Source organism: Schistocerca gregaria, chromosome 2 (genome assembly GCF_023897955.1).
Source record: "Schistocerca gregaria isolate iqSchGreg1 chromosome 2, iqSchGreg1.2, whole genome shotgun sequence".
NCBI classification, from domain to species: domain Eukaryota; kingdom Metazoa; phylum Arthropoda; class Insecta; order Orthoptera; family Acrididae; genus Schistocerca; species Schistocerca gregaria.
In genome coordinates this window covers 715,387,753-715,401,693 of record NC_064921.1, presented here as the reverse complement: position 1 = coordinate 715,401,693, position 13,941 = coordinate 715,387,753, and the positions used below count along the sequence as shown (strand labels likewise).

The window sequence follows — 13,941 nt, the reverse complement described above, 5'->3', positions numbered from 1 at the left end:
CAGGAGTACGACACTACTCCCAGCCATGCAATTGCATTTGAAAGCAGAATAACATGAGCTACAGAGCAACTCAGATTTTTGTGTCTGACCTACTTCTAATGACACTGTTGTCGGTTTACTTACTACTATCGCTGCTGGACGAAGCAGACCAGTTGAAAGAAACACGGTATTCTTGTAAAGAAAAGGTAATGGAAATTTAGGTAAAACGATATCAAAAAAAGTTGCGTGGTGGAGCGACACATACAGTTGGCTCTTCGTAGATGATCATTGCTGCACGGAATAATTCTTAAGGCACCGACGCCTTCAGGAGTCGTGTTTGGAAGTTTTGCTTGCAGTATATTCCGCTATCTTTTCGTTATGAGTTGGTGTTTCGGATTCCCGGTGTACTTTTGTTTAGTGCATTTGCCTTCCGTTGACACTGAGAAACCACATGACGAAAGTGAAACACCACCGTCTGTTCATCTGCAGAGCGCGATGAAATTATTCACTCTACATTCATTGCCTTTAATATTCTTGCCATCAGTGGTGGGCGCTGCCTTCAGAAAGCGCTTTTCTTCCTGATTTACATGAAAGTTTGTGTTCCTCAGAGGTGGACTGCTTGGGATTACCTTCACTGCTACCAGCTGGTGGCTCGTTGGTCTAGGGGTATGATTCCTGCTTTGGGTGCAGGAGGTCCCGGGTTCAAATCCCTGACGAGCCCTACCGTTTTGACCGTGCTGAAGAGTAGGTGTAGCTCACCCACGTTTGTAGCTCTGCAATGAAGAACAGATGCGTGCCGCAGCACGCTGTGTGTAGCCCTACGGTCATGAAGGGACCGTTTGATATGGCAAGAATCTGATACCAGTAAATTACATAGGTCGATTTCTGTAGAAGAGCCGACAGTAATCTTGCATGCAACGGAAAACAAAGGTTGTTTTTGCAGAACGTGTGCACCGTGAGTGGAGACGAAGCTCAATCGTGGAGCAGTCTACCTTCATCTGATTAGCGACAACGTCAACCAAAGGGTGGGATACAAGACTGAGCGTAGTTAAGAGTTTCTCACTATTAGTTACGTTCACGCTTCAACAGAGTTGTGACAAGGCGAGTGCAAAGAGCTCAGGAAAGCCAGTATGAAGCGAACTTGAAGTAGTCTTGAAGAAATGGATACTAAATTTTGCAGGCCAGAATGGAGCTACGAGCGTTCTGAGTTACTGAATACCGGTGCACTATGGGAGCAAGAGCATTTGACAGTAAAATGAGGCGATATCGGTGTAGCACACGACATTTATTATCCCGCATACGCAGACGTGACGTTATCTCGGAAATGGAATCCGAAAACAGGTTTAAAAAAAGTCGTGCTTCCGCCCGGGACCGAACCGGGGACCTTCTGCGTGTAAAGCAGGCGTGATAACCGCTACACCACGGAAACGACGGTTTTGCCGTTGTACTACCTGGAAAACCGTAGTTCCAACAGATTTTTCCTGCGTAAGCAAGGGCATCGGCTACGAGCTCCGTCCGATTCTAGAAGTTGCTATAGTAAAAGACAACGATAAAAACAATGAAACCGCAACAGCCAGGGAGAACGCTGGGTGAGCAGTAGCTCTGCACGGTGATACCAAGAACGGAGGCGTTACTCATGTGCATCGAGAAGGCTCGTTGGTCTCGGGGTGCATTACCGCTTGCGACGCGGCAGCGTGCGGACGTTCGGAGCGCTCAGTGTCACTTGCTTGTTTACGTTGTATTTGTGCTTTCTGTTTCACGTGATTGTGGGTGGTTGTGTGTTCGTGTCGTTGTTTGAAGTATATCCGTATGCAGTTAGCCCATTTGGGTTAATTTGCAAAATGGTTCCCACGATTCCAAGGAAAAATACCCTGCAGTTCGAGTTTGACAAGGCTACACGATCAGTTCAGCCAAGTTCACTGGAAGTTCATGAATGGATCGTCGATACAATAGGCATAACCACTGATCAAGTTCACACTGCCTACTACGACCTGGATTTATACTGCTTCTTCGTGAAGCTTCTGAATCCCCTCTTACTGGAACGTCTTTTGCAGAAACATGGCGGCGGCGTCGATTTCCGGCATCGCGACGGCAATGTGAGTACTGTCAAAATTACTAACGCTGATGTCGAGATCTCCAACGTTCGTATTTACAACCTGCCCCCTGAAGTAGACAACTGTTTCTTAAAAGATGTGCTCACTAAATATGGCGAAGTGCGTAACATTCGACTTGAAAAGTGGTCCAGGCAACATAAGTTGCAATGTTTTTCTGGTATCAGATCGGTTGAGATGCAAGTCAAAGTCAACATCCCATCGCATGTATTTGTTTGTGGTTATAAGGTGCAGGTTACCTATTCCGGACAAGCTTCTACGTGTTTTATCTGCAATGAAAGTGGTCATTTACGGCAAAATTGCCCTAAAAGGGTGACCGTCTTAAAGCCTACTTTCCAGCAACGTAAGAGACTCACTTTAGCTGATTTAGTGACAGGTACCCAATTTACAAGTACTGGGCCGCCCCCGTCCAGTGATGCTGTGACTGTACATGAGAAACCTTTTGAAGAAGAGTTCCCTGCTATTCCTCTTGCCACGGGCGGGGATCAGAACCCTCTCACCCGTCCCGTCACTGCGGTAGCGTCCAAGAGACGTCGAACGTGCGACAGTAGTAGTTCCGATGAAGGCGTCTCCGTACCGGTCACACCTGCCACACTTGATATCAAACAACCGGCAGGGGACACTGAGCTTTCGCATGACGCTCTACCAGAATCAAGCGTTGAAGTTGATACTTCTTCGCCCGCTGACGGTAGTGCTACGCCCCAGGTTGGTTGTTGCTTACCGTCCGCGTCTATCGCGTCGGCTCTCCAACCGACCGATATTGAACCTCAGCACGTTGCCCACAGTTACGTCGGCGGGGTGTGCCCAAGTTCACAACTCGTATCACAGCAATGCGACACTGACAACAAACACGCTGACGAGTGTGTCAACACAGAGCGAGATCTCAGCCTTGCTTGTCAACAACCTGACCGAGAGAGTGTTTCCACACAATCCCAACGTGTGGCCAAACAAGAACTTAGCGTGTCTCTGGAAGGGTTAACCGGCGAGACGCAACTGCACGTTGCTGTCGCAGGGCAACCTGCACAGGAGACCTGTGTAGATTCTCCGATGCCGCTTTCTGCGGAAAAAGTCGCCAGTGGCGGGAGGAACAAAAAGAAATTCCAACCGAACTTGAATGTACCACGCAGCAAACACAAACTGCAAGCCCTCTCGGATGCAAACGATGGTGATGGCCACTCTCCACCAGCTGTTTCACGAATGGACTGGTTTGCCGGAGACGATGATCACGTTAATTTAAAGTAGCTCCGTAAACTACATGGCACAAGCGTACAAGTTCCTGAGTGTTAATGTAAACAGGATCACGTCTGATTTGAAACTTGCAGTCTTTAGGCAGTTCGTATATGAGTCTGCCGCTGATGTACTTCTATTGCAGGAATTCCTTCTTTCAGATCTGGTCATTCCCGGTTTCCACTGTATTACCAATGTTGCTTTCGAGCTTAGCACTGGTACAGCCATTCTCGTGCGTGAGGGCATCCCCGTCTCGGACGTTGAAACACTGGAGTCAGGGCGTGGCATATGCTGCAAAATATTCGGCGTCACGCTCGTGAACCTATACGCGCCCTCCGGGAGTGACCACAGGTTCGCAAGGACCGAGTTCTTTAAAGACGAACTAATTTACTTGCTTCGTAAAAATCCGACTGCCCTTGTATTAGGCGGAGATTTTAACTGTGTTGTGCATCAAAAAGATCAGAGGCCAAATTTTAACTATTGTAAGGAGCTTCATGATCTGGTTTTACGAATGAATCTCCAGGATACGTGGGAAGTCCTTCACCCTACCCTTGTGAAATTTACATACTTCACTTCCACCTCGAGTAGCCGCCTCGACAGAATATATGTGTCTTCTCAGCTCGGAGAACATGTTGTTGATTCAGAGGTCATTCCCGTCCCATGTAGCGATCACTGCGCCTACGCAACCGTCATACAACTGGACAGACAACCCACCAAACGATTCAGAGGTCACTGGATGTTGAACTTTTCCCACCTTCAGGACGCCGATCTCGAGGAACTTGTCACACGAACTTGGACTTTTTGTCTTCGCTCTGTCAATAGGTACCGTACGAAAGTAGAGTGGTGGACGTCCTTTGCTAAACCAAAGTTGCGACGGTATTTAATTTCGTACTGTAATACGCAATCAAGGGATGCAAAGAAGACCACGGAATTTTATTATTCAATTTTAAGGGAGCTCTACGACAAATCTGGCGTCAATAATATTTACACTGCTCAAATAAAGCAAATCAAGGCTAAGATGCTCAGTATCAAACGTAAACAACTAGAAGGGTTAAAAATCAAGTTCAAAGTCAACTCTTTGGTTCAATCTGAGACAACTTCCATGTACCATCTTATTAAGCATCAGACCAACCGTAGACGCTTATTTATAGACGAACTGGCAACTGATAACGGGGAAATTCTCACTCGGCAACCTGACATAGTCACGGCAATTCAGAGATATTATCACGGCCTGTATTCGGACTACCCAACCAATGATGACTTGACTGCTACTGTACTCCAATTCATGGACACGTCCGTTACTGCGGATGATAATCGTGACTTACTGGCTCCGTTTAGTGTCGAGGAGACTTTAGAACTTATTGTTAAGTCGCCCGCTAACAAAGCCCCAGGACTGGACGGCCTACCCAAGGAGTTTTACCTTCGGTGTTGGGATGTAATTGGTGTTACATTTACAGAAATTTTAAATGAAATCGTTGCCGGGGCGCCTGTTCCTAATGCGATGAAGGAGGGTAAAATTGTCCTTGTTCCCAAACGCAAAGGGTGTAAGCGATTTGATAATCTGCGCCCGCTCACCCTGCTTAATTTTGACTACAAAACTATAGCCAGAGCTGTTAACGCCCGAATGTCGCCGCTCCTTCACAAAGTTGTCTGGCGGCACCAGGCCTGCGTGCCAGGACGGAATGCCATGTCTGCGATGTCTGAAATTAGGGACCTAATCTCCATTGCCTCAGTCACCAACCTGAATTGTGCCCTGCTATTTCTAGACTTTCATAAAGCCTTTGATCATGTGAACCACCGCTATCTTTTTCACATACTGGACAAAATAGGACTCGAGGAAGGGGCATTAAAAGTCCTTCGCAATTTGACATCTGGCATATCGGCGAGGATACAAGTCAATGGACAGCTGACGCAACCAATATCCATTCAGCGGGGTGTCCCCCAGGGCAGTCCACTCTCTATGTCACTTTTGTGCTGTCACTGGAACCCTTCCTTCGGTCTCTTTATCACCATTTGTCAGGTGTGTCAATGTCAGGTCACACATTCATCGTCCGTGCATACGCTGACGATGTTGCCGTTCTGTTACGCAGTGACGACGAGGTGGTCCGTATTAAACGGGCGATCGACCAGTATAGTGCAGTGTCTGGAGCACAACTAAGTGACCAGAAATGTAAAGTGCTCGATCTCAAGGGTTTTGAGAGCTTAACTATACCGTGGGCGCATCTTGTGGAATCTCACAAACTACTAGGAATCACCTTGAATAGGTGCCCTCTGAAAATGGCGGCCTCCAATTGGAAGTCAGTGACGCATCTGATACAGGGTACCATTATCGAATGTCGCTGGCGTGCTGTGAACATTATAGAAAAAATTAGGATTCTCAATACCTACGTCTTCTCCAAGGCGTATTATGTTGCACAGTTTTTTCCCATTCCCAAGCTTCAGGCCAGAAAGATCATGCAGGTTGCCAATCAATACATCTGGAAGGGAAACATACTTAAATTGTCCTCCGATACACTAGCCAAGTCGAGAACTACTGGTGGGCTTGAGTTGGTTAACATCGCCGGGAAGGCAATGGCCTTGTACGTCAAGCGGACCACGACTTTACTGCATGACAGCCACTGCACTGTTACTCAAAAGTTGTACCTCACAGTGCGTCCAGCGAGTGTGCGACCTCCTATTGACGTTGGAAGAATCCATTACAAATTGAAACACATCAGGGAATTTTTCCTTCATGTTAGTTATACAGATGTTGGTGTTCTACGGCGCCGACCACTGTCAACTCGCGACTTGCAACGTGAGTGGGAAAAGTCGGCGACCCCAAATACAATAGAACGGAAGTATCCGACTACTGACTGGAAAACGGTGTGGGCCAACATCAGCTTGAAAGTACACTCTTCGGATGTTGCTTCAACTTGGTACAGGGTGGTAAATAACACAATTGCCACTAATGAAAAACTACATGCAATTGGGTTAAGTGACACAAATCTCTGCCTCTGTTGTGGACTCGTCGATTCTCTGATCCATCGGTTTACCTGCGGGGGCCATGCACTGAATTGGCGATGGGTCAAGAAAAGGATTGCGGTACTGTCAAGGAGCGCGGAAGACAATCTGCAACTGGATATCCTACTGCGTCCCGACAAAAAGTTTTATCCAGCCACGAAAAACAATACAGTAATGTGGATCCTAGGGCACTACGTCAACTACATCGTTAATGTTCGTGGAAAAGACGATTATATTAGTTTTCTGACCTACATGGAGCTGGCATACTGGAAGATTCAATGTGTCACTAACAGTAAAAAATTATTCGGAAACATGATGGACATCACCTTTGAAAAACATGGCATAGGATGACCACATTGGATGATCGAAGCCAATCAAGAGGAAATCTATTCAGTTTTATTCTATTTTTCTTAAGTTACACTTTCTGTTATACCTGGTCAGTTTACTTCTTTTCATTAGTCTCCTTATACTTGTTTGCTTATTCGTGTCAATTTCACACCTCTAACGGAAGAGCAAAGTATTTCGATATGGATCAAAACACACAACTGACACACGACAAAGAAGAAATGTTCCTTTCCAAATGTGTCAGCACTATATACCTCGGAGCAGAGGAGAAACAACTATAAAAATATTAATACTATAACAAAAAAAATATATGTATAAAAACTGTCTGCTTGGAGAAGTGACTCAGGGATGGGCAGGGGGAGCCATCGTGGACAGGCCTCGGGATTCGACCCCTGCCCGCTTTGTCTCCACCTGCACGGAACTGACCACTCACCAATTCTTTTACACAAGAGTCAGGAAAAAAAAGGAAAAAAATAGCTTAAAAAAGAAAAAAAAGTGGTAGGAAAAAAAAATAGCTCAGTTGGGAGGAAAAAAAAAAGGGTGGCGCAACGGTAGCGCGTCTGACTCCAGAACAGAAGGTTGCGTGTTAATAAAAAAAAAAAAAAAAGGTGGCCGAGTGGAAAAAAAAAAAAAAGTTGGTTAGAGCGTCGTGCTAATAACGCGAAGGTCGTGGGTTCGATCCCCCCACGAGCCACCTCGATTTTACTACTTCAAAAAGGCAACGCCGATTTCCCCGGGCAAGTATGGTGACAAAGAAATCGTCACATTGTGTGGGAGCTGATAGGGGACCCGAAAGCGACTTGTCGGGACGCGCTAAAACACTTCACAGGTCACAGCACGCTGAACACACAGTTTCTCGTCCGATCACCGCTACTGCGCGACGCTGGGCGTTGTCAGTGCTTGGGCGGGTGACCGCCTGCGAACACATGGCGCTGCCGACAGTTTCAATTCGTATTTCTCTTTTCTCGTCGGTTTCGGAGCTGCAGCGCTATTCGGTCTAGGGCAATGGCGCCACGTTTTGCCTCTCGGTATGCCAAGTCGCGCCGTGCAGCCACAGTGAAATAAAGGAGCGTGTTGTAAAATTTTCAACAAAGAAAAAAAGAAATGTGCTAGTAATAAAACTGAATTTGTCTGACAGAACATGTAAAATCACACAATGCACGATAACAGGCAGCAGGTCTTTACTTGAGGCATAAGTAATGTTGTGCCCGCCTCGACATACCTCTCTCAGTCGTTTCGCGTGCTTGTCCTTCTGATATAGGCCGATTGGAGAGCGTCAGCTCTCGCGTTCTTCAAATCCCGGACGAGCCCTTGCGTTTTGTGCAAACGTGTGGCGACTACTGGCATGCCGGCGGCTGTTCCGCGCATTTCCAGCCCTCCAGGTAAGCACAAAAACCAAATAGCCGGTTCTGAAAGAGTTTCATGTATCATTTGAGCCATCTGCAGCCTGGTGGTTGGACGTTTGAAATTGATTTAAATGTTCACAGTAGAGATTGTAGCAAGTGTCTTGTTGAGTGCGACAAAAATGTGTTTCCGCCCGGAATCGAACCGGTGACCTTCTGCGTGTTGGCAGACGTGATAACCGCTACACCACGGAAACTGCTACGCTGTGAGCTCCACATGTGACACAACTTGAGGACGATCGCAACTTTGGCGTAAAAATCACTTTGCGGAAACGCACAATGCAGGAATTTCGCATTCGTACCTAACAATCGACATCACCCTTGCCTGTCTGAATGCCACCATGAATTAGAGCCCAAGAAGTCGTCGGCAATGAACGCGGCCGAGTCCTCGGTAGCATCAGCTACTCTTGCTTTCCGTACGAGCTACCGTCAATTCGCGCAGTCGCTATTGCAAATGATGTCACCAAAATCAATCACTTCGTTAGCGGCAAGGAGCCCGGGCCCAGCGGTAGCTCTACATGGAGGCACCAGCAGCCCCGACAGGCCGCCGCTGGCGCGCCGGCGCCCGGACCCGCGACCCCTAATGACGTTGCAGTCGATGTATTTCTTAATATCGCTTTTCGAAGAAGCAAGCCAGGTGTAAATCACACAGTATTTTACTGATGATCTGGAAACGCGAATTTAGAACAAGTAGAACATTATATAAAATTTTGTTGTGTGGTCGAGCGGTACCCACCCTTCGCTCTTCCCAGATTATCGTTGCTGCACGGAATGATTGTTAAAGCACCGACGGCTTCAGAGTTCGTCTTCTCCAACGTTTGCTTTTGCAGTACATTCCGCAATCTTTTCGTTATGAGTCGTCTGTTTCGGTTTCCCGATGTAGTTTTGCTCACAGCTCCCGACTTCTCTTAACCCCGAGCCACCACTAGCCGAAAATTCCGCACTGCAGTCTGATCTATCTGCAGAGCTCGATAAGAGCATCGCGGTCGTTCCTGAGCTAATGAAACGGCCGTATCTGTAGTTGTTCCCAGATGTCTCCCACAGCAACGGACTCCCGGACGCCTGCATTACAGGAGTACGCCACTACTCCCAGCCATGCAATTGCATTTGAAAGCAGAATAACATGAGCTACAGAGCAACTCAGATTTTTGTGTCTGACCTACTTCTAATGACACTGTGGTCGGTTTACTTACTACTATCGCTGCTGGACGAAGTAGACCAGTTGAAAGAAACACTGTATACTTGTAAAGAACAGGTAATGGAAATTTAGGTAAAACGATATCAAAAAAAGTTGCGTGGTGGAGCGACACATACAGTTGGCTCTTCGTAGATGATCATTGCTGCACGGAATAATTCTTAAGGCACCGACGCCTTCAGGAGTCGTGTTTGGAAGTTTTGCTTGCAGTATATTCCGCTATCTTTTCGTTATGAGTTGTTGTTTCGGATTCCCGGTGTTCTTTTGTTTAGTGCATTTGCCTTCCGTTGACACTGAGAAACCACATGACGAAAGTGAAACACCACCGTCTGTTCATCTGCAGAGCGCGATGAAATTATTCACTCTACATTCATTGCCTTTAATATTCTTGCCATCAGTGGTGGGCGCTGCCTTCAGAAAGCGCTTTTCTTCCTGATTTACATGAAAGTTTGTGTTCCTCGGAGGTGGACTGCTTGGGATTACCTTCACTGCTACGGGCAGGTGGGTCGTTGGTCTAGGGGTATGATTCCTGCTTTGGGTGCAGGAGGTCCCGGGTTCAAATCCCGGACGAGCCCTACCGTTTTGACCGTGCTGAAGAGTAGGTGTAGCTCACCCACGTTTGTAGCTCTGCAATGAAGAAGAGATGCGTGCCGCAGCACGCTGTGTGTAGCCCTACGGTCATGAAGGGACCGTTTGATATGGCAAGAATCTGATACCAGTAAATTACATAGGTCGATTGCTGTAGAAGAGCCGACAGTAATCTTGCATGCAACGGAAAACAAAGGTTGTTTTTGCAGAACGTGTGCACCGTGAGTGGAGACGAAGCTCAATCGTGGAGCAGTCTACCTTCATCTGATTAGCGACAACGTCAACCAAAGGGTGGGATACAAGACTGAGCGTAGTTAAGAGTTTCTCACTATTAGTTACGTTCACGCTTCAACAGAGTTGTGACAAGGCGAGTGCAAAGAGCTCAGGAAAGCCAGTATGAAGCGAACTTGAAGTAGTCTTGAAGAAATGGATACTAAATTTTGCAGGCCAGAATGGAGCTACGAGCGTTCTGAGTTACTGAATACCGGTGCACTATGGGAGCAAGAGCATTTGACAGTAAAATGAGGCGATATCGGTGTAGCACACGACATTTATTATCCCGCATACGCAGACGTGACGTTATCTCGGAAATGGAATCCGAAAACAGGTTTAAAAAAAGTCATGCTTCCGCCCGGGACCGAACCGGGGACCTTCTGCGTGTAAAGCAGGCGTGATAACCGCTACACCACGGAAACGACGGTTTTGCCGTTGTACTACCTGGAAAACCGTAGTTCCAACAGATTTTTCCTGCGTAAGCAAGGGCATCGGCTACGAGCTCCGTCCGATTCTAGAAGTTGCTATAGTAAAAGACAACGATAAAAACAATGAAACCGCAACAGCCAGGGAGAACGCTGGGTGAGCAGTAGCTCTGCACGGTGATACCAAGAACGGAGGCGTTACTCATGTGCATCGAGAAGGCTCGTTGGTCACGGGGTATGATCCCTGCTTCGGGTGCAGGAGGTCCCGGGTTCAAATCCCGGACGAGCCCTTGCGTTTTGTGCAAACGTGTGGCGACTACTGGCATGCCGGCGGCTGTTCCGCGCATTTCCAGCCCTCCAGGTAAGCACAAAAACCAAATAGCCGGTTCTGAAAGAGTTTCATGTATCATTTGAGCCATCTGCAGCCTGGTGGTTGGACGTTTGAAATTGATTTAAATGTTCACAGTAGAGATTGTAGCAAGTGTCTTGTTGAGTGCGACGAAAAAGTGATTACGCCCGGAATCGAAACGGAGACCTTCTGCCTGTTAGGCAGACGTGATAACCGCTACACCACGGAAACTGCTACGCTGTGAGCTCCACATGTGACACAACTTGAGGACGATCGCAACTTTGGCGTAAAAATCACTTTGCGGAAACGCACAATGCAGGAATTTCGCATTCGTACCTAACAATCGACAGCACCCTTGCCTGTCTGAAAGCCACCATGAATTAGAGCCCAAGAAGTCGTCGGCAATGAACGCGGCCGAGTCCTCGGTAGCATCAGCTACTCTTGCTTTCCGTACGAGCTACCGTCAATTCGCGCAGTCGCTATTGCAAATGATGTCACCAAAAGCAATCACTTCGTTAGCGGCAAGGAGCCCGGGCCCAGCGGTTCGCATTCGTACCTAACAATCGACATCACCCTTGCCTGTTTGAATGCCACCATGAATTAGAGCCCAAGAAGTCGTCGGCAATGAACGCGGCCGAGTCCTCGGTAGCATCAGCTACTCTTGCTTTCCGTACGAGCTACCGTCAATTCGCGCAGTCGCTATCGCATATGATGTCACCAAAAGCAATCACTTCGTTAGCGGCAAGGAGCCCGGGCCCAGCGGTAGCAGTAGCTCTACATGGAGGCACCAGCAGCCCCGACAGGCCGCCGCTGGCGCGCCGGCGCCCGGACCCGCGACCCCTAATGACGTTGCAGTCGATGTATTTCTTAATATCGCTTTTCGAAGAAGCAAGCCAGGTGTAAATCACACAGTATTTTACTGATGATCTGGAAACGCGAATTTAGAACAAATAGAACATTATATATAATTTTGTTGTGTGGTCGAGCGGTACCCACCCTTCGCTCTTCCCAGATTATCGTTGCTGCATGGAATGATTGTTAAAGCACCGACGGCTTCAGAGTTCGTCTTCTCCAACGTTTGCTTTTGCAGTACATTCCGCAATCTTTTCGTTATGAGTCGTCTGTTTCGGTTTCCCGATGTAGATTTGCTCACACCTCCCGATTTCTCTTAACCCCGAGCCACCACTAGCCGAAAATTCCGCACTGCAGTCTGATCTATCTGCAGAGCTCGATAAGAGCATCGCGGTCGTTCCTGAGCTAATGAAACGGCCGTATCTGTAGTTGTTCCCAGATGTCTCCCACAGAAACGGCCTCCCGGACGCCTGCATTACAGGAGTACGCCACTACTCCCAGCCATGCAATTGCATTTGAAAGCAGAATAACATGAGCTACAGAGCAACTCAGATTTTTGTGTCTGACCTACTTCTAATGACACTGTGGTCGGTTTACTTACTACTATCGCTGCTGGACGAAGCAGACCAGTTGAAAGAAACACGGTATTCTTGTAAAGAACAGGTAATGGAAATTTAGGTAAAACGATATCAAAAAAAGTTGCGTGGTGGAGCGACACATACAGTTGGCTCTTCGTAGATGATCATTGCTGCACGGAATAATTCTTAAGGCACCGACGCCTTCAGGAGTCGTGTTTGGAAGTTTTGCTTGCAGTATATTCCGCTATCTTTTCGTTATGAGTTGTTGTTTCGGATTCCCGGTGTTCTTTTGTTTAGTGCATTTGCCTTCCGTTGACACTGAGAAACCACATGACGAAAGTGAAACACCACCGTCTGTTCATCTGCAGAGCGCGATGAAATTATTCACTCTACATTCATTGCCTTTAATATTCTTGCCATCAGTGGTGGGCGCTGCCTTCAGAAAGCGCTTTTCTTCCTGATTTACATGAAAGTTTGTGTTCCTCGGAGCTGGACTGCTTGGGATTACCTTCACTGCTACGGGCAGGTGCCTCGTTGGTCTAGGGGTATGATTCCTGCTTTGGGTGCAGGAGGTCACGGGTTCAAATCCCGGACGAGCCCTACCGTTTTCACCGTGCTGAAGAGTAGGTGTAGCTCACCCACGTTTGTAGCTCTGCAATGAAGAAGAGATGCGTGCCGCAGCACGCTGTGTGTAGCCCTACGGTCATGAAGGGACCGTTTGATATGGCAAGAATCTGATACCAGTAAATGACATAGGGCGATTGCTGTAGAAGAGCCGACAGTAATCTTGCATGCAACGGAAAACAAAGGTTGTTTTTGCAGAACGTGTGCACCGTGAGTGGAGACGAAGCTCAATCGTGGAGCAGTCTACCTTCATCTGATTAGCGACAACGTCAACCAAAGGGTGGGATACAAGACTGAGCGTAGTTAAGAGTTTCTCACTATTAGTTACGTTCACGCTTCAACAGAGTTGTGACAAGGCGAGTGCAAAGAGCTCAGGAAAGCCAGTATGAAGCGAACTTGAAGTAGTCTTGAAGAAATGGATACTAAATTTTGCAGGCCAGAATGGAGCTACGAGCGTTCTGAGTTACTGAATACCGGTGCACTATGGGAGCAAGAGCATTTGACAGTAAAATGAGGCGATATCGGTGTAGCACACGACATTTATTATCCCGCATACGCAGACGTGACGTTATCTCGGAAATGGAATCCGAAAACAGGTTTTAAAAAAGTCGTGCTTCCGCCGGGACCGAACCGGTGACCTTCTGCGTGTTGGCAGACGTGATAACCGCTACACCACGGAAACTGCTACGCTGTGAGCTCCACATGTGACACAACTTGAGGACGATCGCAACTTTGGCGTAAAAATCATTTTGCGGAAACGCACAATTTCGCATTCGTACCTAATAATCGATAGCACCCTTGCCTGTCTGAATGCCACCATGAATAAGAGCCCAAGAAGTCGCCGGCAATGAACGCGGCCGAGTCCTCGGTAGCATCAGCTACTCTTGCTTTCCGTACGAGCTACCGTCAATTCGCGCACGGTGCACACGTTTTGCAAAGACAACCTTTGTTTTCCGTTGCATGCAAGATTACTGTCGGCTCTTCTACAGAAA

At 47.6% G+C, this 13,941-nt stretch overlaps 4 non-coding genes across 4 annotated transcripts; 2 read left to right on the top strand and 2 right to left on the bottom strand.

The window, feature by feature from the left end:
* The first annotated feature begins 628 nt into the window (after positions 1–628).
* Trnap-ugg (transfer RNA proline (anticodon UGG)) lies at positions 629–700 on the top strand. The gene has a single exon. It is a non-coding gene; the product is annotated as a tRNA-Pro (tRNA).
* A 635-nt stretch (positions 701–1,335) lies between these two features.
* Trnav-uac (transfer RNA valine (anticodon UAC)) lies at positions 1,336–1,408 on the bottom strand. The gene has a single exon. It is a non-coding gene; the product is annotated as a tRNA-Val (tRNA).
* Positions 1,409–9,763: 8,355 nt separating this feature from the next.
* Positions 9,764–9,835, top strand: Trnap-ugg (transfer RNA proline (anticodon UGG)). The gene has a single exon. It is a non-coding gene; the product is annotated as a tRNA-Pro (tRNA).
* A 635-nt stretch (positions 9,836–10,470) lies between these two features.
* On the bottom strand, positions 10,471–10,543 carry Trnav-uac (transfer RNA valine (anticodon UAC)). Its single transcript has one exon. It is a non-coding gene; the product is annotated as a tRNA-Val (tRNA).
* Between the last annotated feature and the right edge of the window lie 3,398 nt (positions 10,544–13,941).